A 9642-nucleotide genomic window follows, 5' to 3' on the forward strand; every position below is an offset into this window, starting at 1 on the left:
CAATAATAATCATAAAATGTGCTATGCCAGATTTCCTGTGTGCATTACGCACAATCTTTTATGTCGTTTTTGCCTTTAAAATGAGCTCATCACTGCTCTTTTTTAAAATTTTGTTTTTGTTGTTTTTTTTTTGTTTTTTGTTTTTGTTTTTTTTACATATTTTGGATATTTTTAATTTAATTTAATTTAAGAATCCAGCATCAAAGCACAGGAAATTCCCCTCAAGTTGCCATTCATTTTTTCTTTTTAATCACCACATTCTCCACGCTCCAATTGCGCACACATGCACTCAAAAACACCCTTGTAACACAAAGTGGAAAAAAATGAAGCGAAACAGCAGCACTCACCGAAAGATTTCCTCTTATTTCGTGATGTTTTGATGGAAGAAAGCGGCTTCCAGAAAGCTCCTAGGAACTGCAGAATATGCAGAAGAGAGAGAGGGGGGAGAGATAGAGGGGTGGAGAGGTGGGAGGAAAAGATAGGAAAGAAAAGAGATACAGATATGGAATCAAAAGGTCTTGGTAAAATCCGATACAGAGCACAGACCTCTTGTAGTCTCATCGAGCGGCTGGGACAGGAGCAGCCGCTGACAGGTGACCTTAAATTATTCCCGGTGAAATCCCGGAATAAAAGTAATAAGAGCGGAGAGAAGGATGAAGGCTGGGTGGGAGTCATCTGAGATGTTATTGATTCTGGTGATCATATTACACATCCTATTATATTTACCATGTTTCCCTGTGCTTAAAGAAGGGTGGAAATGTCTGAAGTGCTGCTGTTGGGGAAACTCTAACATTTAACGAGGAAATATGGCGCTACTTCCCATCAGTGCTGCGCGTAAAAGTCGTAATGGAGAGATGGGAAGAATCGAAAATGTCCATAAAATGATCCATGAATAAATTGAAGAAGATAATGGTAATTAAAACAGTCTAATCCTAAAAAAATATAGAACAAATAATAAAATATAAATATTACAAACACCTTTATATCTTTAAAAAAGGAGCTACATTTTAATTGATGCACTAATGACACATAAAGAGCCACGAGTCAACATCGAAAACCAGGAACGAACAACATGGGCTGCGTCTAAATCCTGATCTCATTCATCTTAATAGGAATTATCATAAAAACATAATTTACAGCCTCAACGTCAACACAGAAAGAAACTATTTGAATTAACACTGAGCAAATCCATAAAAATCACGATCAGAAAAAAAAAGAAAAAAGTCAGAAGAAACAGCAAACGGCCCGATGAGAGAGAGGAGAGGTGGGGGAGAGAAGAGAAAAAAAAACAACAAAAACAAAACAAATGAGAAGCAAACGAAAAGTAGAAGCCCCATAAGGCGAACAGCTGTTTCCCAGCGGCTCAGCATCCACGAGGCCCATAAATAACCCGAGCATCATCCAGAGAGAGAGCGCACACATCCCCGACAACAGTTAGCCTCATTGGCCGCTTGTCCTCATGTGAGCAGCCAGAGCTGGAGCAGCTCATCCCGGCCGATCAGTGCCGAAAACAAACGCTTAAAACTGTGCGATAAGCCTCCAAAAGCAGCAGGATGGAGATGTGTCCGTGTTGTTGCATGGCGCCTCTTGTATGTTATTAAAGTGCTGGAATAAAATCTGTGCCTCTCGCTTCTGCTTCTGTTTCTCCTCCTGACAGCTTCACCCAAGCACATAAATCAAAAGCAAGGATCCCCCGACCTCCCCGTACCAGCCTGCACCACCACCACCACCATCATCACCACTACTACTCCTACTACTACTACTACTCCTACAACCACCATAGAGTTATTTATTGTTTCCGTCCATGCACTCACGCACAGCTCTGGCTGCCGTCCATCCCCATCGCTGCAGCAGCCGGGGTTTTCCTCCCCTGTGTCCCCCCTTTCAGGTCAGTCGAAAATTTGGGAGCCACGCAGGAGCAGGAGTGGACTAGTCTAAAGTTGCCCAGAAAGTGATGCAGGGGCCGACTAGCTTAGCCAGCTAGCCCATAGGCCGAGACAAAGGGAGGAGGCCGCCTCCAGAGCCCCAGAACAGCTGATGAGCCAAATTTTGAGTGGAAGAGGAGGCAGACGGAGAAAGAGAGAGAGAGAGAGAGGGAGAGAGAGGAGGAGGTGGAGGTGGAGGAGCAGGGGGGATATTCAGATGGAATCAGTTGCTCCTGATTCTGAATCCAAATTAAACAGAATGTTTTTCTCAGGTTGGAGGAAGAGAAAGTTTGAAATTAAGGATGCAGAGAGAGCAGCAACACTCTGTAGGTGGAGGCAACAAAGAGGCTGCCTGTGAACAATTTACCAGGATGAATGTGAAGTGAGTGAACAGCAGGTTCAGACTCAGAGCAGGCGAAGGACACAAAGACAAAGTGTCAAAGTATATTTAGTCAGTTTCAGCAGCTTTTAAAATGTTCTATTTGTTTTGAATGTTTCTGAACAGTCATATTATATTTATCTGGCTTTTCTGTGTCATTATATCTTACAGTATCAAACACTTTCAAACATTTTATAGGTTAATGCATTAAACACTTAAAAAGGGTCAGAGCGAGAACTAATTTCCATACTCCAACTATCACTTCTTCCTTTATTTACTGGTCGAGGTGTGTGTGTGTGTGTGTGTGTGTGTGTGTGTGTGTGTGTTAGGTGATGTTGATGGACGCTGCTGCTGTTTTCTGCTGCAGCTTCATTTTAAAGTCTCACATGATCTGAACAAACTTTATCACTATGTTCTGCTCTTATCTCTGGCCTGGTCTGGTGGTGCCGTCACCGGCTTGCCTCAGCCAACCCCCCCTACCACACACACACACACATATTTAAAAACAAAAAAAAACACACACACACAGTCTGTATATTAAAGTCTGTGCTGAATATAAACAAACAGCTTTGGTGTGTCCAAGTTAACTTGAGCGAAAAATGTCAGAACATTAGACGTTACAGAGTACAACCACACAGCTGTCACTTTACATACTTTAAATGAATAAATAAAATAAAATTTAAAAAAGTACTGTGGTATTAATCCACTACAGAGGCACTCACACACTCATCTATTGGTGCACAGCTCTCCAAAAGTGACCTTTGACCCGGAGCAGCAATAGCTCACTTCTTTAATGATTAACTTGCTGGCTAAGAGTCACAGAATCCCTTTTTCATGAACTATTTTAGGAGTGACTCCATAAACCTGTAACCTTTTAACTTGGACAGGATTTGCAGGAAATACTATTTAACTTTTAGTTGCCTGACAGCAAGATTCTTAACCAAAATATGTTAATTTGCAGCCTTTAAACAATGTTTCTTTAATTATTAATACCAGTTTGCTTGTGATTGACTGAAATGCAGTGTTATATTTTAGTGCACAGGTGAACATGCAAACAAACAACCTATTTGTTGAACACATTCCCCCACGTGTATCCAATTTTTCGCTTTTTTGACCTAATTTACTGCAACGTCAGAAGGCTTCTGGCCTCTTACATCTTCTCAAATGATCTCCACGGTTAGAATTTAATTTTGTTTGGAGGATTAGTCCCGCTTCAAAGTTGTACAAGTAAACCTGTTTAGAGCACGAGCGCTATTTAGACACACACTGGTTTACATGTGCAAACATTTGCACACTGTAAACACACGTAAACTTGCACATTCTTGGGCTGACATCACATTACAAATAAGTTAGACTAGTTTGGCTTTAAATGAACTTACAAGAAGTCAGCTTGTATTCAAAAGTCTGTGTTTAACAGAGTGTACTAGAAATTTCAAACATTTTATGCCACCTATCACCATTCACCTCCCCTAAAAGATCACTCAGTATCCAAACTTCTTGTGCCAAAAGGACATTTTTCATTGAGTCCATTCGAAGCTTTCCTTGAAGTGCAATGAGGTTGAACGGTCATGCAGCATCATCACTAACACAGGCGACACAGCCACACCAAATGGGCAAGCGACGACAAACCAACACTGCAAAAACATTTCATCTCCTCCCCTCTTGCTCCGGGGCAGATGACACACCAGTTTCAACACCATTTTTCAGTTGGTAGATGAAAGAGGGAGACCTTAAACGTTCCTTCAGGTTAGTGTAATTAAAGTGTGGCTTTTTTTGGGTTTGGTGTTCCCACACAGTTACCTGTGTTAGCAGTTATCACATATGCATGCCTGTACAAATCAAAGCTACAGTGATTCTTTACCAAACTTCTAGGCGCTGACAGCTCAGTAACTTTGTTTTGAAACGTCTCCACCACAAGACAATCATTTTCTTAATTCATGCCATTCTAAAGGTTTGTGGAATGAACCAACGTGCGCTCATGGGGAACACTTTGAGTACACGTTGCAGGCTATTCATTTCACAAACCCGGTCTAAATTACATAACCTCCATGGGTGTGTGCAACCACATTTCCAAAAGCTGCCATTTCTCAGTTACATCTAACAGCTTTACATCTGTTGTGCACCAGGCTGGGAAGTGAAGCATGTCCAAAGAAATGGCATCGTCTGCCGTCGTGATATGCATCCACTTATTTGGTGAACACATTCTTTTCATTCAGGCTCGTGAAATCGGAACAAATCTTCTACTTATAAAGTCTGTTGCTTCTGGCTGTAGACACATAACTGAGGCATTACACTGATCCCGTGCACAAAAGAGCTTTTTGAAGCATGTCAAAGCCACAGGCTTCTGCCGAAGAGGACATATTTACCAAAGTTTCCAATTCATGGCCTCAGAAGAGTTTGCCAGGATCAAATTAAATAACCATCACAGCTGAACTTCAGCAAGTTAAGATCAAGAGGCGGGCGATAAGCTAAAAAACGTTCTTTGAAATTAAAATGATTTATTTGCACAATCTTTGTTATACTTTAGCAAAAACCAAATCTAATTTTATTGCTCGTTTTTTAGGAGTCTTTTTTTCTACGCGTACCCTAACGCTGGCCAAAATCACCTGCCCAAAACTTAACCAACCAACCGTGTTGCATTCCTGTCTTATATTACAGCTTATCTTATGCACTGAGCACAACATTTTAACCCTCCTCTCTTGCTGCAGGCAGGGTCAGCCATCACCCCCCGAAGAGCCCCACAGTCCTGAACCAGAAACTCATGTCATCAGCGCCTTCCTTTGACAGAGAGTTAATCTTTATCAGAGATGCTAATCTTTAACCTCCAACTCAAAGAAAAGGCCTGACGCCAGGATAGATAGAGAGAGAGAGAAGGAGAGAGAGAGAGAGGGAGAGAGAGGGTGAGTGTGTTTGGGGGGAGTTTAGAGGAAGGGGTGAGGAGTGGGAGGGGGGGATCAAATTGCCCTTTCTGCTCCTGGGCCATGAAAAGTGCCAAGCTCACCAAGTCTGTCAGGCACTGGAAGAACAGGGATGGATGTGACTGCTCGTGTGCGTGTGTTCGTGTGTGTGTGTGTGTGTGTGTTAGATAGAAATCATGAAAGGAAGGGTTTGTAGAGGACACGTTTGATTCCTGTCCTGGCTCTGATGCTAGAATAAAGTTGATTTAAATATGTATTGAATTATTCCAAAGCTCAGACGGTGTCGGCGTGTTTTCTTCTCTTGCCTAAATACTAAAACGTTTCCATAACTCATCAATTAAAAAAAGCTAAAGTGATTTGTGTGTGTGATTTAAAAAAAAAGATTTCTGAAACCTCACAAAGGTTTCTGTAAAAGTTTCTGATGAATGAAAGGTTCTGGTGGTCTGAAGGGTTAGTCTGGTCACAGGACACAGCAGGGCCTTTGGTTAAAGTCCTCAGTGAGCTGCAGAGGGGATGTTAGCCGTGTTAGCACTGAGTTAGCTGCTGTAGAGTCATGTTCTGTGTGTTCCTCAGGATTAAAGTAGCATGGCTGTCCTCCTCAGTACGCTGACTGAGCGTCTTTTTCAGGGGTTTTGTCATCCATGACAGAACGATGATGGATGTTGAATTTCAAGAAGGTAAAGTCACTGTAACTGGTCAAAAATTTTTAAAAACATAAGGATAATTTCCTGCAGTCCACTCAGGGACACTCAGTGATATGTATCTGTAGTTATTTGTGGTTTGGCATTGCCTTAAAAATGGATTTTCCTAAGTTGTTATTATATAGCTTTGAGGCCTCATTAAGCTGAGTGTTTAACAACCTGCACGACTACAACAGGCCTGTATCCATTTCCTAACAACATGCTCCTCTTATGACACATGGATCAGAAAAAGAAGCCAGTGATTGTAATATAATCAGGCCACTTGGCCCAGCAGCAGACAGGCCAGCTATTAAACCTGTTACAGCAGGAGAAAGCGTCTGTATGGATCTGGGCCAGAGCTGTCAGCCTTTATACACTGCCACAGCGTTAGGCGTGCTTGCCCCCACTATTTTACTCTGATTGGTGTTTTGCCCATAGTTTGTCAGTGATGTATGAAAAAATCAATTAAATCACAGCCGTGTTGGAGTTGCTGTGGGTTTTTCATGACTTTAAAGTCTCTATACCCGGAAGTGAGTCAAAACCGCCAAGGTCAGGCTTCCAGAGGAGACTATTACCTGATGAAACATACATACATAAAGAGCACAGGCTCCAAACCTGCCCGTAACATGAAGAAATGACTTGTGCGACCTCTTAAGTCACAGCTTATATGACATGGTTGGAGAATAATTCAACAAGTCATTTTTATTTAAATATTTCTTAAAATTTTTGGTTCACTGAAGACCTGAAATGAATACATAAAGAATAATAAATACATTTTCGTTTGCATAAATCATGTCGTGACCTCTTAGATCTATCTCAGGATCTTTTTGGGAGATCTGGGTCACCGGGTTCAGAACTCTTTGCATGCAGTGATCATTTGTAGCTTTTAAACAATGATGATTTTGCCATTTAGAGTTGAAAAAAACAATGAAAAACTAAACAGAATTCATAAAGAGAAGTGATCTTTCAACATTCATCCTAACATCAGCAGATCTGTGTTCAAATTGTTTTTTTTTAAATTTGGGTAAAGAATTTGAAATAAAGACGTATTTATATTGTAAAACAGACTCCATACTCGGTTATTTGACTTTATTTTATCTTAATGATTTTTTAACCTGCGTGCATTATTAATGTGTGTTTTGTAATTGTGTTGACTTCATGTTTTAGCTTTACACGCTCTGTGAAGCAAATGGTGCTTCCACCTGGAATGAAAAGTGCCAAATGTGCTATTTTGCAGGCACATTTTATTTTATTTTTTTTAAATATTTTTTTGGTAGATGCTGTTTTTTTTCTTCCTGTGCTGATGCAATAATATTAAACACATAGTAAATATGCAGCAATGAAAAAAAAAACAGATCTGAAGATAAATGTTGGCCTATAGCTATAGAAAGAAAATTAAGCTGAAAACAGACCGAACAAAATGATTTTAAAATAGCGAAGTCATCTCAAAGTAAAGGAGATTTAAATGAGTAAAATGACATTTAATCATGCATGTATATTTTGTATTGGTTTGGACATAAGTTCCTCCAATCACATGATTTGATTTCACTCCTGTGTTGCTCCTCAAATCTTCCATTAAATGTGGCTGCTACAACGATAAGAAACCCCACACATGAGTCAGATTAAAGCTGGATTAGAGTCATTATGGAAGAAAAACTGAAACTGTTCTGCTGACACATTTATTTATTTATTTATACCCCACTTTGCCTGCTTTTGCTTCCATCTGATTAGAAGAGGAATCTGTTTTTCTAGGACCATTTGTGGATTTGTTGTGTGTTGGGTGGAAGGTGGAGGTGGATGGCTGGATGGCTGGATGGAGGGGGACATGACAATTTGTGGATAGGAGAGAGGGAAAGAGAGAAAGAAAGAGGAGGCTTCTTGAGTAAGCAATCTTTTCACACTATCATAAATCACAGCGTGGCCAACATGCATCTTTTCTTTACACCTAGCCGTCAGGTCCCTGGCTCACTACGACTCATTCTGCATGTGTCACACACACGCACACACACACACACACACACACACACACACACACACACACACACACACACACACACACCTCTGTCCAACGCACTACATGCAGCACGTAAACTTATAGAGAGAGAGAGAGGGGGAGAGAGAGACCCTCTCGCCCTCTTGTCTGTTACCTATTCTGAGGCATCTGTCTTCAGCTGCTTTTACACACACACACACACACACACACACACACACACACACACACACACTCCCTCTGTTGAACTCTCTCCTGCTGAGACTTCTGCACCACCATCCCACCAACAGGGCTTGTTGCCATGGAAACTGACGAGGAAGAGGTTACTCTATTCTTTTCTATTCTATTCTAGTGTTCATCGAACTAAGCAGATCTGTGTTCAAATTTATTTTTTTTCTCTATTTGGGTAACGAATTTGAAAAAGACGTATTTATATTGAAAAACAGACTCCATACTCATATTTGACTTTTTTTATCTTAGGATTTTTTAACCTGCGTGCATTATTAATGTGTGTTTTGTAATTGTGTTGACTTCATGTTTTAGCTTTACACCGCTGTGAAGCAAATGGTGCTTCCACCTGGAATGAAAAGTGCCAAATGTGCTATGCAGCACATTTATTTATTTTTTATATATTTTTTGGTAGATGCTGTTTTTTTTTCTTTCCTGTGCTGATGCAATAATATTTAACAAATAGTAAAATGCAGCAATGAAAAAAAAACAGATCGAAGATAAATGTGGGCCTATATCTATGAAGAAAGAAAATTAAGCGAAAACAGACAGAACAAAATGATTTTAAAATAGTGAAGTCATTCAAAGTAAAGGAGATTTAAATGAAAATGACATTTAACATGCATGTATATTTTGTATTGGTTTGGACATAAGTTCCCTTCATTCCACATGGTTTGATTTCACTCCTGTGTTGCTCCTCAAATCTTCCATTAAATGTGGCTGCTACAACGATAAGAAACCTCACACATGAGTCAGTTTAAAGCTGGATTAGAGTCATTATGGAAGAAAAACTGAAACTGTTCTGCTGACACATTATTTATTTATTATTTACCCCATTTGCCTGCTTTTGCTTCCATCTGATTAGAAGAGGAATCGTTTTTTCTAGGACCATTTGTGGATGTTGTGTGTTGGGTGGAAGGTGGAGGTGATGGCTGGATGGAGGGGGACATGACAATTTGTGGATAGGAGAGAGGGAAAGAGAGAAAGAAGAGGAGGCTCTTGAGTAAGCAATCTTTTCACAACTATCATAAATCACAGCGTGGCCAACATGCATCTTTTCTTTACACCTAGCCGTCAGGTCCCTGGCTCACTACGACTCATTCTGCATGTGTGGACACACACACACACACACACACACACACACACACACACACACACACACACAACACACACACCACACACACACACCTCTGTCCAACGCACTACATGCAGCACGTAACTTATAGAGAGAGAGAGGACAGAGAGAGAGACCCTCTCGCCCTCTTGTCTGTTACCTATTCTAAGGCATCTGTCTTCAGCTGCTTTTACACACACACACACACACACACACACACACAACACACACACACACAACACCACACACACACACACACACAACACACACACACAAAAAAAAAAAGTTTTTGGCTAGCTATAAGCTCGCACGCGGGCACACCCCGGATGCCTCTGCTGAGTTCGGGAGAGAGACCACGGTCACACAACAGATAATTAATGACATGTCGAGCGGCGGAGCGCGTGGGAT

At 40.9% G+C, this 9642-nt stretch overlaps 1 protein-coding gene across 6 annotated transcripts in view; it reads right to left on the bottom strand.

Annotated features, from left to right (window-relative positions):
- Positions 1–9642, bottom strand: part of hoxb3a (homeobox B3a) — a 48996-nt gene that overhangs the window by 23215 nt on the left and 16139 nt on the right. For 3 of the 6 annotated variants that reach the window (XM_019257036.2, XM_019257037.2, XM_027285261.1), the window contains exon 2: positions 348–414. The exons of 1 other annotated variant lie outside the window; for it this stretch is intronic. The gene's annotated coding sequence lies outside the window, so the exon portion shown is untranslated. Of the gene's footprint in view, positions 1–347; positions 415–1814; positions 2003–9642 lie in introns of those variants that run through there. 2 more of the 6 variants (XM_027285262.1, XM_027285259.1) reach the window with 2 other exon arrangements.

This window comes from Larimichthys crocea, chromosome XII (assembly GCF_000972845.2).
Source record: "Larimichthys crocea isolate SSNF chromosome XII, L_crocea_2.0, whole genome shotgun sequence".
NCBI classification, from domain to species: Eukaryota; Metazoa; Chordata; class Actinopteri; family Sciaenidae; genus Larimichthys; species Larimichthys crocea.